Below are 13,976 nucleotides of genomic sequence, written 5' to 3' on the forward strand. Positions count from 1 at the left end.
TGCAGTGGTGGGAAAGACAGCGTATAAGAATCCTGCCAACACAAGCCTAGAAAAAAAGCCAATTTGCATAAAATGCCAAAAAGCAGTTTCTTCTCCTTTACTCTGGCACTTTGTTTGCCTGTCCTTCATCCTGGTTAAAATAATAACAGTCAAAAGGTGGCCTTAAGCTCTCGTTCTTATACACACAGTAAAATTCAGGAGGTTAAAATCCTCTGCCATGGGGCAAAACTTTTAAAATAATTGGGCTGGGGAATGAAGAGGAGAGTGGGAAGGGATTTGAAGGCAGGAAGGCTCACACGTGAACAGGTTTTTAGGAGGCCGTGTTACAAGCCAGGGAGGAAGAAGAACAAAGCCTTACGATTTGGGTACAAAGGGTTCCCAGGTTGGTCAAAAGTTTAAATGCTTCCGCAGTCAGAAAAGGAAGGAGAAGAAGTTATCTTCATCTTAGAACTAAGAGGAGGGAGAAGGTAATGGGAAAAGGACTCAAATGAGGCTGATCGATGGTTGTGATGAGGATATATCAATTTATCCTTTGTGCATGCGAGTGCTACAAGTGTCCTTTGGAAGAAGCATCTGAGTATCTAGGTGTCCTTTGAGAAACCATTTTCAGGGAGACAGAAAAGCCTCATGCGACAGAAGACTGAAACTCTTCCTCAGGTGGGAGTGGAGAATGGTAATGTTTTGGTCCTATAGGAAAATAAAAGACAGAGTTCCCAGAGGCCCCAAATCCCATTAAGTAAGTTAGTAAAAGTTGGTTATTGTTTCCACATGTTCTTTAGTGTCTACCAGGGGATTTTCAACATGACAGCCACTCAGACCTCAGTCCTAAGTGTGTGGAGGGTGGCGTGGGTGTCAGGCAGTGAACAGATAAGTCTCCTGATAACCCTATCACTCCAGCAACATCTGGTCAACTGGCTAGGCTTCCAGGGAGCCTTCTAGGTAATCCTGGCTGGCAGCAATTTCCCCTTTTCCTGACTCCTTTTTTATTTGTTTCACTGATGCCATTTTTTGACTCAGTATATGAGCTTATTAAGTCAATTTCTTATTCCCCACATTAAAGGGACAGCTCCTTGAAGACAGGAACTGTGTTATTTATGTCATAGCATCCACAGCACAGTGTCCTGTCCTACATATATTAAACCCTCAATATTTATTGATCAATGGAAATTTAAGACCCCACAAAGTTCCAGACAAGAGGACTTTGTGCACCCCTGAAGCTCTCACTCCTGTCCCTTTTTCCCCCATTGCTTTTAAAGGCCTTCTAGTCCTTTTGATCGTGTCACAGTCTTTTGGGACATTTGTAGGAGATGACCTACCCACAACCCCAACTACGGTCCCAGCTCTGCTGTGGCAACTCAAGTCAGGAGCCACTGTGGCTAATTTGGGCACACAGAAGATGGCTGCCCCAAACACATAGGTGGCCTGCTTCTTGTGTTCATTGGCTCACTCTTACATGGGTACTTCCCTTGGGTGCAGAGCCAGCTCCAGATAGTAGATCTCTCAAAGGTGGTTTGCCTTTTCTCTTTGGAAGTTCCATGCATAGCTTTCCTGACATTGGGGTTGACCTCTCAGAAGTATGATGACCACAGGCTACCATGCCCATGAGCTGCCATACCCACAGGCATGGAAAGAAACTAGGGTGGTCTCATCAGCTATTGTGCTTATGTGATGAATAAAGGCCACAGACCCTGAAGGTCCTAAGAGGCGTGGCATTTCCACACAGGCCACCCATTTGTGGCTACACTTTGGGCTGCAGGCTGACATCAGTGCAGACTCCATGGACTACTCTGTTACTTAGAGGTAACAAGGTGCATTAAGAGAGAGTGCAGGGAAATGCCATCAGTTCCCCACTTAGCGCTTCTTCATACATAATGTTCTAGTGTGAAATGTCAGCTTTAGCTTCTACAGGTTATCTGTGTGTGGATAATTTATGAAGTGATCTGCCTTAAAAAGAAAAGTGGATTGTGGAGGCACCTCTGGTTTTGTGGCTGAAAACACCAGGATAATGGCATCAGCAGAAAGGAGTGGTGGGGAGGTGAGGAAGGGGTCAAGAGAGAGGAGAGTCTATAACTTTGCATGTACGGTTGGAAGCCCCAAATCCCTCTGCCCCACATTCAACCTCCATGACGCTTGTAAGGGTCTGCAAGAATCCCCTACATCCATTCCCTCTCAGAGTGTGGTCAGCTTCTCGACCTGCCGGCTTTCTCCATTTGGATTTTTTTTAAACAACCCATGACCCAGTGTGTTGGATGCCAGCCCTTCATCAAGGATGGATACTTTCCTAAGTGCAGGGTGAATAAGCTCTCTGTGACTTCACAAACAGTAAAATCATCCTTCCTGCCCACCTGTTTACTAGTCTTTTGCACAGTCCTTGATGCAAGGTGAGTTTGCTTTTTCTTCCGTTCACTGAACAATTATTTTTACTGAGTATCTATTTTGTAAGCGTCACTGTGCTAGGTGCTGATGAAGCAAAGGTGAACAAAATAGAGTCCCTGCAGTCAGGATGCACCCCCGGGGAAGATAGACACACAAGCAAATAATTTCAGCATTATCTCAGTGCGTTTTATGCCGGGTTGCTATGGGAACACATTAGAGAGGCCTTTACCCCAGTCTGGGGAGGAGGTGGTCCAGGTAAGATTCCAAAGACAGTGATGCTTGGGCAGCAGATGATTAGGAGTTAGCTTGGGAATTGTTGGGAGGAAGAGAAGGGAAGAGCAGGATGTGGAGGTTCCCAGCAGTGGTCAGCTTCTGCAAGAGCTTGGAAGAGAGGAAAAGCATAGCCAGCCTGAGGAAATGCAAATGGCTCGATATGGCTGGAGCATGGAATTAAGACTGGGAAATGAGACATACAACAGGCAATGAAGGCCATAGGAAGGAGCCATGGCAAGGAGTTTGAACTTATCCTGAGGGCCATGGGGAATCACCGAAGCATTTAAAATGGGGGACTGACCAATCTGGTTTACATTTTATATGGATCTCTCCAACTGCAGTGTGGGGAGCAGAGTGGAATGATCTAAGAGACTGGCTGGATGGCCATCACAGTAATCCAGAGGAGAATGTGGAGGGCCTGGCCTAAGGGGCTCGCTAGAGGGTGGCGAGGATTGCTAGACACAACAGGATGTGGTGTGGACGGGATGGGGGAATGTGAGGGAGAAGCACAGCCAAGGATGACCTCTGGGTTCCAATGATGGAGTCCTGCCAGCTTCCCAGCAGGCTAAGTAGGTGAGATATGCAATCATCAGGTACAGTTTCCTCCTTACTTTTTCTCGCATTTTATTCTTTTTATACTATTTGTGCTTCTTTAGGAGAAAATAACATTAATTCAGGTCTCGGCTGTGATATTTTTCTAACTTTGAAAAGCAGTAGTAACACATAAAGATGAGGCGGGCTAGTAGAAAAGTTGGAAAAAATACTATTAATTTTTTCAGAGGGAAAAAAAAACCTATGCCATATGTAGAAAGTTTCCAATTAGGTTAATGTACCTTAAACTGTATTAGTAATTAAGTGCTTTGGGTATTAAAATACCTAATCTAGCTTCAGGCTGTTTTTGATAAATCCTTTGACATTTTCCCAGCTGAGGGGGAGAGACAGAGCAGAGGAGGCCTCGCCTGGGATTATAGAGCTCTTGGCTCTATTCCCCAGCTTTTAGCAGCTTACTGTGTGACCTTGGTAAAGCTGCTTTAGATCCCTAGCCTTTAGTTGCCATATCTGTAAAATGGCAAAAATAAGAATAAGGCAACATGACTGATCATGTTAATAACTTCCTCTAACACAGGGCTTGGAACTCAGTGGGATAGGGCTTCTTGGGGGGTGGGAAGGTTAATTTGGGTTTGGTTTTTATGTTATTTATTCTATTTAGGGACATAATAATCTGTAAGTAACAGAACACCTGATATTCTGACTTCAATTTTTTTTTTTTTTTGTAACCTAACAAGAAATTGGAAAACAGATAATCTAGGATATCCATACAAGATGGATGGAGCTATGGTAACTCAACCAAGTCAACAAGAACCGAGTTCCTTCTTTATCTCCACTCTGATAGCCTTAGTATTTCTTATTGCCAGATAGTGACTGTACCTTCAAGCATCACCTATATTCAGTGGAAAAAGTAAGATGGTTGGTGCTGGCTTTATTTCTGCCATTTGTTAGGAAGAAAACCACTTTCCCAAAAGCAGCGCTATGATTGCCTCGGACTCCCATTAACAAAACTGCAAACCCCACCCCCACCCTCTCTCTCTCTCTGCCTGATCTAAAGGAGGCTGGGAAAGTGAGTGGGAAAGCACTATGGAGCTTTTCCTGCTTCCACAGTGAAGGGGGGCAAGAAAGGAGGGGGTTGGAAAGAGGTGTTGAGTGAGCAAATCAACAGCATCTGTCACACCTGCTAAACAGGGCACCATCAAAAGCAGGAGAGTGAATCATTTCTCAGGAAGAAAAGTATCGAAGGTTAAGCCAGAGAGGAGACTTTCAAAAGGAAGCCCCTACTTGGGAGCTTGCTTCAAATTTGGTGGGGCTTTAGTGATTTCTTTGGTCCAAATTTGTGAAAATCTGGCTCACCCAAGAAGGCAAATTATAGGGAAACCTGAATTCTTTATCCAGGAGGTAGACCCAACAATGAATAAAAAGCACAAGTAGAGAAAGGAAAAGAAAGTGGTATCCATGAAAGTTAGATGGGGGCCAATTCCTAAAGAAGCCTCGTTTATCTCTGACCCTTCAGACTTGTTCATTGTGGGCTGTGATTGGAGAGAAGGAAAGAAAAATCAAAACCCTCACCTGTGTGATGCCCCTGAAAGAGTTATTGACCCAGCATTTGGGGTCACAGGGGTTGAAGGGTCAATACAGTTGAACGTGTTCCCAATTCTCATAGCGGTTGGCCTTCCGAGGTGCATCGATCCTCCACTGTTTCCCTGGAGAGAGCCCTCCTCTGCTTATAACAAGATGGCAGGGAGTGTATGAGTGTGTTTTCTCCATCAACATTGAATAAAGTCTCAATTTTCCTTTTCAGATGATCATTTAACAAAGCTTATTGTTCATGCTTATATGCCTCAGGCAGTCTATTAGGACATTAGGGAAAAACTGCCCACCACTTTCTTTTTTCTGTTTTTTTTTTTTTCACCCAGAAACAAAACATGCAGAACTACAATTTCTATTCCTAGAGAGAAGGGACAGTTCACAGGTCTGACCACCCACCTATATCTCCTTCTCTCCTTGGTTTGTGATCCCACAATCTGGTGAGCTTGATTTGTGCTGTGGCTGGGAAGTCTCTCCAACTACAGACCATCTTTCCTTTAAGCCTTTACCAGCATGTAGACTTCCATAGTCAGTGAGATTTAAAAAAAAAATCCTGTTTAAAGAGTTAGCTTTCTTAATAAGATTGTCACTTCTCCTTTTTTCATGTGAAATATTTTCCTGCAGAGGGGATTGTGAGTATTTCCAAATATCCCTGGTCTGGCTCATGATCCCAAGTAGATTCAGCAGGGCAGGGGTGGGGCATGTAACTCTCACATGCTAGTCAAGTTAACAGAGGGGCTCTCAGACAGAGCTCAGTGAGGAGAAGCAGACTCCTTAGCTGGTGTAAGTAAATTGCCAACTTAATTTCAAGGACCCAGGAGAATTACTGGGGAGGCTTCCACTACAGAGCAAAGACTTGTCTGTGTATTTTTGCATGCATTTGTGCCACTACTAATCTGTCAGCCTGCAATGCAATAGCCCGGTTCCTTTACTAGACTGAGTATATCCAGGAGAAGAGAAGGAAGCTCACACATAATTAAGACACATTTGTGAAGACTACAATGAGTGAAATTAAGGTTAATAAGCATTAACCTAACTGGATACATTTTCATATCATTCTGCTAACAATTGCTCCAGTGACTCGAAGTCAGAGAGATCACACTCTGAAACTCCATTGAACAGACAATGATGCCCTTCATGAAGTTTACATATCAATTTCCAAGAGCTTTATCAACTCATGGCAGCATATTAAAGGCCCCTAACATCATATTGGCCAAAATCTATTTGACAGTATAGGTTCGAGTTCCATTATCCTTAAATTCTTCCAGAGATGACACATGAATACCCCAGAATTAAGGGTAGAACAGGAATTCTAACGAGATTGTCTTGGTGAATGGAATATGGCATTGGATACCCATCACCATTTCCTTTGTGATTTTCTATATCAGGGTCAAGGAGGGAGGATGAAGTGGAAGCCAGGTAAAGAAAGAGTAGTTAAGAAAGCAGGGGTTTCTTATGGAATGAGCTGATCTATTTAGCTTCTAGTTCTACTTAGACATCCTAATGTGTTCACAGTATCAGGCCTTAATCTCCTCTGAGACTATCACCATCTAAGGGTCTGAGCCACAGCAATTCTAAAAAGGTTCTCAGGTTTGGGAAGCAGCCTTTCTGAATTTACGGTTGTGGGTAAATCAGTACCCTGCTCTGCAGTGAACTGAGAGAGAATTATCTCTCTCTAGGATTTTTCAGATTTCCTTCAAACTTTTTTTGATACTGTTGTTTTGGGGATTCCAACTTCTTGCCAACCCTATGTCATCTAACAGAGGTACAACCTGAGTTAAATGAACATATATTGACCTAATATACACCCATTTAAAGTCAGGGAAACTGATACAAAACTTTCTATTCAAATCATTGATCAGAGTTCAAAAAGAATGCTCACGTTTACATTTTACACATTTTATTATAGTTATTCGGTACTCCCTGAATGAGGAACATCATTCAGGAAAGGTCAGTTGCTTATTTATGGCCCCTTTCTGGACTTATCAGCCATCTTGACTACACTGACTATTGTACTGGTGCAGCCTCTTCTCCTGGGCTGCATGAGAAGTCCTGAGACTCTTCTGCTGACAACACGCCCACACAAGCTATTTGTCTATACTCTGGGGTTTGGGGCAGTAGGTATTAGCTTTTGGATGAAGAACTGCTAGGAAATTTTTCTTTTAGGCGTATCCTTTGGGGGGCAGTTATACAGGCTTTTTTTTTTTTTTTTTTTTTTTTTCTGGTAGCCATAGCTCCCCCTGCTGCCCAGTTAGGGGTAAGAGAGGCCACAGTAATGTGAAATGAGACAAAAACAAAGCCTACTGGGAGTCAAGGCTCCAGAAGGCAATTTATCTCAGGTCAAGAGTCTAGGACAGGCTTGGGTCTTTGAGGATGGGTGTGCAGCAAGAGAGGGGGATGAAAATTTAAACATGGAGCCACCAACTGTTACACAAAAGTCAAAAATACAAGTAAAAGAAAACCTTAGATTCAGGCGCAAATGTTCATTAATGAGCAAGTTCTCTGCTCCTACATCAAATGCTTACTTCCAGTTGACATTGCTCTTTTCGCCTTCTAGTATCGGTACCACCAGCTATTCAGCTACATAACCTCTGCCTGTTTCCCGATCTGCAAAAGGGGTTTATCTGATGATTCCATTTTAAAAATGTATATATTTATCACAATACCTGGTATTTGTATAAAAGCAGACAACACAGGTTAGCTGCTGTTATTATTCTAGTTAACGCACTTTGTTTAAGCCACTGCTTCTCAAACTTGGCTGTGCATTGGGATCATCTGGAGAATTTTTAAAAATACTGATGCCTGGGTTCTATTCACAGATATTCTGATTAATTGATAAGGGGTGTGGCCAGAGCATTAGGGTTTTTAAAGATCCTAGAGAATTGAAATACATAGACAAATCTGAGATCCACTGATCTAGGACTTCTAAGCATCCATCCTCAGAGACTAATGTCTCACAAGGAGATGGTCTCCTGTGCCAGGTAAAGTGAGAGGAGGGGCACCTTTGTGGCTCAGTAGGTTGAGCGTCCAACTTCTGCTCAGGTTATGATCTCATGGTGCGTGGGTTCGAGCCCCACATCAGGCTTGCTGCTGTCAGTCGGTCTGTCAGCACGGAGCCTGCTTCAGATCCTCTGTCTCTCTCTCTCTCTCTCTGCCCCTCCCCTGCTTATGCTTTCCCAAAAATAAATAAATATTAAACAAAAAAGTGAGAGATAAAGTGTCAGACTAGCTATGGGGCACGGAGAAACCTTCTACCTCTGCCAACGAGTGGTCCCTGGATCAGCAGTAGCTGAATCACTTGGAGACATGTTAAACCCCGAGGTCCCACTCCAATCCTATTGGATTAGAGTCTTCATTTTAACAAGGTCCTCCTATGTTCTGTAAACACATTCAAGAAAAGCCCTACTCTAGCTCACACTGTTTCTTGTCCCTCTTGCTTTGGCTTCTTTTATTCATGATGGAGAATAGTGTTAAGCATTTCTGACAAGGAAATATCCTTACAAAAAAAGCTCCTGGTCTTTGTTTCAATAATTTCTTCAGATTCAGATCTCCTTAGAGCTATTTTTTTGGCTGCCAGATGTAGTTTGAGTTTTTAATACCTGTGTCAACTCACAAGCACCCACTTCATGTCTGCGGATGGGTTTGTACTGGTCCTCTTACGTTGTTTCTAAAAATATTCTTTTTTAGGGCTAGTGCAAATGCCCTGACCGGGCCAACTTTGGTCTATTGTTGAGACTGGATTGACATATGATAGAGGATCTTTGGTACATCACAGCTAAGAGACCAAATTTAGAGGATGATTCTTATTTACTAAACGTTCAGAAAGGAAATAAAATCCTCCATTAGAACCCAGTCATTAAGGTTAACAGTAAACCATAAAATGAATGGAATGTTGGCCCTGTGGACAGGTTCCTAAAAAAGACAACACAAATGTTTTTAACTAAAACGTGGGGAGACTGGACAGAGCTTTGGAAAAAAAGGAGGGGAGTACAGTGAGTGACTTAGAAAAAGAAAAAACCTCACAGGAATTTAACTTTTATAACATTAGCATAATTCTATGACATTAGCACTTCTTTCTCCCTCCCTCGCCCACCCCGTTTCAAAAAGAAAAATATTTAAACATGAGTTTTAAGAGATTTTACACGTGAATTTTCAATGATGCATATTGAGATAGAAATAATACAGGAATTATTACTGCTGTCTTCACTTTTTTTCTCTCCTATCCTCTTTCTAAAGACACAATGCCCTCTTTATGATGCTTTTATGTCCATAAACGACTTAGGGGAAGACACTGAAACCAAATCTGTAAACGTGCAAGGCTCCTGGATTGGTGGGGAGGGGATGGAGTGAGGGGGAGACACAAATTGCAAAGAGCAGAATAATCAGATACAGAGGGACTTTGATCTTCTGGAGACCTAAGCTAATAGATGTTAAGTGCAGTTCAGTGGAAGTAATAACCCATGAAGAAAACAAAATCTGCAAAATGATAAAATGCTGCAGTCTACTGATCAAGGAAGACATTGGAAAATTACTATGAAAGCATCCTTAGCCCAGCAGATCCAAGGTGAAGAAAGGGCCGCGTCTGCCAACCAGCAGCCAGACATTCCAGGCAGACTTAGCCGTCTCCCATTTTGTGGCCAGATTAACACTCTGTGGAGCCGGAATGCTTTCTCACTGAAAAGGCATGGACTGGCACCATCACAGCCGTGGGTTTCGCGATCTCTCCCAGTGACGCCATAGTGAATCACCCACAGCTGGCCGTGCGCTCTATGGGGTGTTTTGGGGGCAGTTGTCACTGGGAATCAGTTCATACAAGTAAAAGAGTTTTTCAATAGTCTCTAAATGAAATGATGAAGTGCTGGTCATTTTTTTTTTTTTTCATTATCAGGACACAGTTAAGACTTATTAGATATCTTTCAAAAACTTAAACTCTTACCAAGCGAACGACTCAGAAAGAAATTGTGAAATTATGGACACTGAAATGCAAGTTTAAAATCCTGAAACTTCACAAAAGGGAACTCCTTAACACAAGCTTAAGTAATATTTTATCATGCATATCCACTTATCGAGTGGTGACTGCATTATACACATAATGCAAGGTAGGCGGAATTAATTTTTGTAAAATTTTTTTTAACACTTATTTTTTGAGAGACAGAGAGAGACAGGGTGTGAGTGGGAGCAGGGCAGGGAGAAGGGAGTCACAGATTCCGAAGCAGGCTCCAGGCTCTGAGCTGTCAGCACAGAGCCCTACGTGGGGCTTGAACTCACAATCCATTAGATCATGACCTGAGCCGAAGTTGGATGCTTAACCGGCTGAGACACTCAGGCGCCCCAGGACAGAATTTAATGGGTCTATCGACCAAACTAAAGAAAATCTAAACCCCAAAGCAGTTAGGTAAGTTTAGTATGGACAGACTCTTACTCTGGAAAGAATGAAAACAAAGAAGCAAACAAACAAGAAAAACAAGCAAAAAAGCCACCAGACACTGTGAATTAGAAAAAAACTGGGAGAAAATGAAGAACATGTTTCAAAAGCCACACCTTCCTACATGTTATGTAACGGCTAATTAAACATACCGAATACATTATCGGAGCCACACATTCATGTGTTTGGTTCGGGTGGGAGCAAACAAATGAAAATAAAGGGAAGCCATGCAGCCTTGGTCCATCTTCGATACACTTACTTTAGAACACTTAAAAGCAACATCTTGCTTAGAGCATTCTTCTTATCAAGAGAAAAATTGAAGTTGGCAAGCCTCAGATAACAATACAGACTAGCATTATTGATGGCCAAAAAGAAAAGAACGTCACATTATCCCACTGACTCGTTCCAATGCATTTAAACTCTCAGGACTGCGTCCTCATGTGGAAAAGGGTACTGGTCGGCATCTACACGTATCCTTGGGAACCGCTGAGCGGTCCCTCAATGGAGAGACTTCAGAGACTGGCCCTTTAAAATCTCTTACCTATGAGGACAGCTGAGACGGGGCCCACATGACACCAAAGGGAAATGAAAACTGCAGGCCCTTCCAATGACTGTTGGAAAAGATATTCTCTAGAATATACGCATTTATTTTTCAGACAAGTTGAATCCTTGTTTTGACCTCCCGCGGTAGAGGCCTGGCTCCCGTGGCGGACGAACGGGGTGGTTCAGACGAGAAGTCACAGCCCCTGACTTAGCAGTGTGCTCCTCAGCCTGCCGTGTCATGCGGCCGCTCCCCAACAACCGTCCTTATCTATTATATGCATATAACACAATTTAGACTAAGCATGCTGAGTGGATTAACTAATGATTGCAAACCACTTTGGAAACAGAAAATAGCCCATACGTGCACAGAATTACTAATGATTAGATAATAGAGCGTCCTAAATTTTACTTTTAATTCAAATAAACCTTTTCCTGATGATGAAAGTTATGCTATTAAACTAAAGACTTTTTTTTTTACTAGAGGTTTTCACGGTATTTTCATTTGAGTTGAATTTCTGTTCTTCAGACCCATATTTCTGCCAATTTCTGTCTCTTGTGCTTTCTCTGGCACAACCGAAAGAACAAAGTTAATAACAGAGAAAGGACAAGCTTTAAAAAGTGCTGCATTTATCGTCAGTTGTAATTCTGCTATTAAACGGTCTTGGCATTTGGGAAATTCTTCTCAATCTTACTTTTTTTCTTAGACAAAAAAACAGAAAACATGGAGTTTATACTAAAAATAATCCTTCTCCATCTTTCTCAATCTTCTCTCCTTTTGCATACAAGGTTTGGTCTCCTACCTCTGTAGGATAGCACAAGATAAATCCTGAGCCTCTGCTTCTCCTTTAACTTCTCTAGAAGTAACACGTAGTCATGTTCTTTCACATACACACACACACACACACACACACACACACACACACACGTACACGCGCACACAATTTGTGTAGAATTATTCTTCACTCTGATTTCTGCCTGTGGAACAGATTGAAGATTTTACCATCCAAAACCCACAAAGAGAAAACTCCTACTGTGGTCTCCAGAATTTCCATTCAGTTGGTTCGCCTGCCAAGTCCAGTGACCAGTACCGCCGCTCCTGATGGTGGGGAGCATATGGTACTGCTGTGAATAGTTTTGCTCTCACTGCTGTGAAATCCCACGCCCTCCTACAGAATGTGTTTGGAGGAGCAAATGGTAAGTGTCGCTATTCAGCACAGCTCCTTCTCTGCCTATGGAACCCAGTCCTTTAAACAACAAAATGAAGACATAACTGCACATCTTCACAGGCACGGGTTTAGTATTCAGCTTCGGGGTTAATGGTTACTGTTATTGTTAACTGTTGTTTCTCCCTGGGAAGGGGGGATCACCCTTTACACATCCTGAACCGACCAGGATCCATAATGGTAAACCAAGCACCCGTCATTTTTGTTTCTCTTTATCTTCCTCTTCTTCCTTCTCTTCCTTTTACAAAAGGAAAAAAAAACAAACCCAAAAGTGGATGCAGTCTCTAAGTTAAATTGGGACTCCAGAGAGAGCACTGGACCAGGAGTCTGAAAGCCTGGAGGATCAAACAGTAGCCAGCCTTGAAACCTTGGGTAAATATATTCTGTGCCTTTTCTGTGACGCAGATGGTGTGGGCCCTTAATGCCCTTTCCAGTTCTAAGATGATATGTATTTGTCTAGTGCAATCCCACCCCACTCCCAACCTCACCTCCAGGAAAATCTCTTTCTAAACTACTGAAAATACATGATTATCTTTCATTTTGTAACACAGCTTTCAGGAACTTACTTGGTTGCTTGTTTCCGGGATTATTCACCTCTAATGTCAAGTGGCTCTTCTTTATGTTTAGCAAAACTCTCTCCTGCTGCAATATAAGGCCATGTTTCTCTTCTTCTATTTCCTGTGAGAGCACAGAGCAACTCGTTGGGAATCCTGCTTATAATAACTTCTCTTATTCCCGCTGACTCTTCCTAAGTCACTCTATGCTGTGGCCTTTGAGATGTGTGTTCTAACGTCCTCATGTCCCTTTTTCCTCCTCCTATGGCGATAACCATGGTCACCACTCTCCTGCTTTGCTGACACAGGTGTACGCTGGGTTGGGGCTGTTTGGAGGGCTGGGCATGATTCTGTGGGTGCCACGTTTGTGGGTGTGCGATGAGAAGGAAGAAGAGAGAGCAGACGTTCCGCTGCTGATGAAGAGGGCTGTGGAAACTTAAGTCGTAGACATGCTTCAGTGGAGGATGAGGATTTGCCCAGATGGGAAGCCTCAAGTACAGAGGCACTTGTACATCTACTTATCTTGAGTCTCAATGATGCTATTTATGAGTGAGCTATTCAAATGGAGGGAGAAACCCTCAGAGAAGGAAAAAATAACAGGTTGGAGTGATTATGTACAGGAGGAGAGGCCCTAGTGGAAGTCTGGGGGGAAAGGAAGAAGGGGATAAAATTAAGAATGATTAATGGCGGGTCTCTAATGGTTTCATTGGATCCAAGGAACAGGGCAATACCACGTAAGAAACACTTGATGCAGGAAAGGGGCATAAGTGTGGAGGAAAATACATCATTCTACAGATGCTGACAGTCTCTGAGGATGGGGAAGAATCCCTCAAGAACAGAAAGGAGCTGCCCTCCCCCCTCCTCCACACACACACACAAAGGTACCCTGGCCGGACTGACTTCTTCTGGTCTTGCTGGGAAATTCCCTGCAGCTGCATTCTAGAATAAGTGTCCAAGTAGAATAATGGTCCATAAGATGGGAGTGACTCCAGAATAAGGGATTTCAACTTTTAGGAAGATTTAAGTTAGAGAAACAGGCACTCCTCCTCTAAAATGTAACCTTAAAAGTGCTGTAAATTTCAAAATCTTTGCCTGAGAATCTGAGAACAGGTCAAATTTTAGTTGCCTGAGACCCAGCTTCACTCTCCCCCTAATCTACACCCCTACCACTTCCCACCTCCTCCACATCAAGTTAGAATGGCTACAGGGTTTAAAGTTACTTGTAACAGGTTGCACCCCCATGTTTATAGCAGCACTATCAACAATAGCCAAAGTATGGAAAGAGCCCAAATGTCCATCGATGGATGAATGGATAAAGAAGAGGTGGTATATATATATACAATGGAGTATTACTCGGCAATCAAAAAGAATGAAATCTTGCCATTTGCAACTACGTGGATGGAACTGGAGGGTATTATGCTAAGCGAAATTAGTCAGAGAAAG

This window comes from Acinonyx jubatus, chromosome C1, assembly GCF_027475565.1.
Source record: "Acinonyx jubatus isolate Ajub_Pintada_27869175 chromosome C1, VMU_Ajub_asm_v1.0, whole genome shotgun sequence".
Taxonomy (NCBI): domain Eukaryota; kingdom Metazoa; phylum Chordata; class Mammalia; order Carnivora; family Felidae; genus Acinonyx; species Acinonyx jubatus.